The 3,646-nt window shown below is 34.2% G+C and overlaps 1 non-coding gene across 1 annotated transcript; it reads right to left on the bottom strand.

Moving 5' to 3' along the window:
• Positions 1–413: 413 nt before the first annotated feature.
• LOC105392561 lies at positions 414–2,078 on the bottom strand. Its single transcript, XR_007267827.1, has 2 exons — positions 1,818–2,078; positions 414–1,477 (listed from the first exon to the last, which is right to left on the bottom strand). It is a non-coding gene; the product is annotated as an uncharacterized LOC105392561 (transcript).
• Between the last annotated feature and the right edge of the window lie 1,568 nt (positions 2,079–3,646).

Raw genomic sequence — 3,646 nt, 5'->3', positions numbered from 1 at the left:
GCAAAATTGGTATACTAAGCCGAAACCTACATGTGCAGCATGGTATGTCTAAGCCCGAAACTGAAATCAGAATTTGGAAATTCGCGAAAAAAAATATCATTTTCCATAGTAAAAAGTCACGTGACCAACAAAGTTTCTATGGAAAATGATTTTTTTTCCCGAATTTCCAAATTCTCATTTCAGTTTCGGGCTTAAATATAACATGCTGCACATGGAGGTTTCGGCTTAATATACCCTTTTTGCAACACCCTGTAGAATAAAGAAACAACGTTACTGTAGTAGTACTGAAAGTAAAGTCCATTTTAATACAATACATTTAATAAAAATGGATATTTATCAGAAAGGAAATAATTATGAGGTTGAATTATTATTCAGCGTACGTGTGATATTTTTTCATGGAGTAAGTTAGTAAATCAGATTTGTACATTTTATTAATATATTTACTTATTCATATTTTTGCCAAATTTCTACTTAAGTTATTGGGAATAACCAATTGAGCCTGAAGATACGATGCTGGCGATGATACAAGTAGGTATTTACATAATATACATAATTATGTGCTGACTGTGACAATAAACATATACCTAAACTAGGTATATTTTTAATATCTGATTATAATACATTAAAACCACAAACAAATGTTGTTTCATGCACAATGCACTACACTCGCCATGAATGAAAAAGTTCCATTTCAAAAATTATAATAGGCTTAATTTTTTTAATACAATAACATACATAAACAATTTTAACACAATTTTTACGTTTTTGGTTGCCGACCATGCGTCATTAACTGTACTTACTTCAATATTGCAGGCGGCCAAGGTTCTATTACCATCATCGCTGTAAAATTCTGTTCTGTTCTCCGAGCCGGTCTGTCTTAGCTTGGCCTAAAGGTAAGCGTCCACTTATCGGTTTCGTACGTATCACACAAAACGGATTGTCATAAATGTATGGAGGAACGGCGTCGGCAATGTCGATGAAGTGGACGCACTTGTGTGAATTTAAATCTACAAATAAGGGTCAATTTATACTGGGGCAGAGTCGAAGCGCAGCGAAGCGTCAAATTCTTCACAACTAAAGCAAAGCCGCACGAATGGTTGGTTGCGTTGGTCACGCGTAGACGCGCGAATCGCGAAGAATGTGCGCGACTTTTTAAAATCTCAGTAGCAATGTGTACGTTATGCTGTGGAGTTAATGTTGTATTTGTAATGTTCAGTATTGAATAGACGCTTCGATGCGCTTCGACTCTGTACTAGTATAAATTGACCCTAATACTGAATGCGTTGCGCCCGTTGCGTACGATGCCGGAAGGTGTACGCTTACCTTTATTGGTATTTATTGTATTATTGTTATTTTTATTGTTTGTATAGTATATTGGTATTATTGTTTATCCCAATATGCTGGATGCTTGTCCGACAACACCAACCGCGGGGCCCGCTTTGATGACTCCATCCCGGATGTGTTGTCCTAGCTTCTCCTGTGAATAGAGGAAAAAAAAAAAGATAAAACAGATATTATATTATAAGTTGTCTGGAAGAGATCGCTATAAGCTATAAGGCCGCCTATTGTACGCCTTTGAAATAGTTTTGTAAAGTTATTATTATCAATTAGTATTCATTCAGCTATACTTAATGGCCTACAAATATAGGAAAATTTAGACGCAAGTAACAAAAGAGAAGAATGGCTTTGGATAACAAGGGTTACTCTATACATACTGACGAAACTAAGTTTCTTTAAAACTCCGTAAAAATAACGTTTATAAAAAATAATACCTCTAAAAACCGGCAGGCAGTTAAAAAAATAATTAAGGAACTTACAATTTTCTTAAATCCTTTCCACCTGGGAGCCGCTGAAACACAGCATATGGCCATGACAACCGTGAAGAAGAAGTAAAATATCTTAGCGAAATTCATCTTGCTTAAACCCTTAAAGACTGCCAAGATAATTTAATGCTCAAAGATTTATTGCCTTCGTTTGTTGAGTTTTTTTTCACGCGACTCTTTTTTATACGGTGGTTATTGCTTAAGATTAAATCAATATTTAGCTGTTCGTATCTAATCGATACAAGAGCCACTTATTTTTAATTTGTGTACCTAACACGTAGGTATTTAAAATTCTTTAACTCTCTTTATAAATAGATATTCTTTATTTGTACACAAAAACATGGACAACATTACAAAAACCTTAATCTTAACTTAATAACAGATATGTACAAATGGCGGTCTTATCGCTTAAAGCGAGCTAGCTTTCTTTATAGTTCCTCTTAAACGTGTAAAGAATAGGACATAAACAACATTTTAACCCTCGACGAAAAAGAGGGGTGGGGTCGTTGTAAGTTTAACGAGTCTGTGAATCTGTGTGTAGCGTAGAGCCCAAACGGCTGAACATATTTTCGTTTTGTTTTTCTAGGGTTAGGTAATGTTATCCCAAGTGTACTTAGCCATGATTCATGAAAATCGATTTAATTATAGTAAAATAATAAAATTAAATATAAAAGTCACATAACTGTTTAATAGTAATTAAACAGTTATGTGACTTTTATTGTTGAACGTCGGGGTTTTTTATTTTGGTTAGGTTGTTATCTTGAAATTCCATAGTAAAACCAGTAAAACATTAATCTCTAGATAATCAACGTATTTGCATACTGCATTTATACAATGTAGGTACAGGTATAAACTACCTACGTAGCTATAGTAAACATTCATCCTTACTAATATTATAAATGTGAAAGTAACTGTGTCTGTCTGTCTGTCTGTCTGTCTGTCTGTTACTCTTTCACGCCAAAACTACTGAACGGATTTGAATGAAATTTGGTATACATACGGTCTAGACCCTGGGAAAGAACATAGGCTACTTTTTATCCCGGAATTCCCACGGGAAAACTTTTAAAGGCGAAGCGAAGCGCGCGGGAACAGCTAGTAAATTCATAAACATGAAATATTGTAAGTACAATTTAATTAACCTTTTACCCCACAACGCAATTAAACGATAACATCTTCAACCTTTCAGTGGTACTCGGGTGATCCCCGATATCAATGCTCCATGTAAATAATGCCTGTGTTTTATTAATATTATTTATTCATTTATGTAATATGATATTTTAATAATAGTATGGTCGGTGTCTGAACTTCTTCTGATAGCATGAATCATTGAGGAAAAGGGGCTTCCCGTGACTCAGATTATTCTCATACTGTATACTTTTTTCAATGTATGTATTTAGAAACATTTCGTGTAAGTAGGTTGATACAATTTAAATATTTTTACCTACAAAATGTTACTTAGTGTAAAATTTATTTTGTTTTATCTCTAAAGAAGATGCTTAATTAGTGTTTTAAGTATTTTGATATTGTCAATTTAAATTGTTTAAAGAACTTCAGATATCTAAGCCTAAGTTCCACGATACAGGTTCGCCTAGTGTGGAATTTGCAGCTACATCACAAAATGTACTCAAACAATTTGTTAATAAACGTTTACTTGCTTACTTACAAAGCGTAAAAAAGTGTATGTATAGTTAGAAGTCAAAAAAAGGTGGACTCCGTGGATTAAACTAAAAAAAAAACAAAAAAAACTCACACTCACGCCTTGTACTAATGTACTCCCTTGCGGGGTAGGCAGAGGTGCATTGCTGCACCCACTTTTCGCCAGA

Source organism: Plutella xylostella, chromosome 26 (genome assembly GCF_932276165.1).
Source record: "Plutella xylostella chromosome 26, ilPluXylo3.1, whole genome shotgun sequence".
NCBI lineage: Eukaryota > Metazoa > Arthropoda > Insecta > Lepidoptera > Plutellidae > Plutella > Plutella xylostella.
Note: the sequence above shows the minus strand (reverse complement) of the source record. Positions and strands in the feature narration are given on the sequence as shown.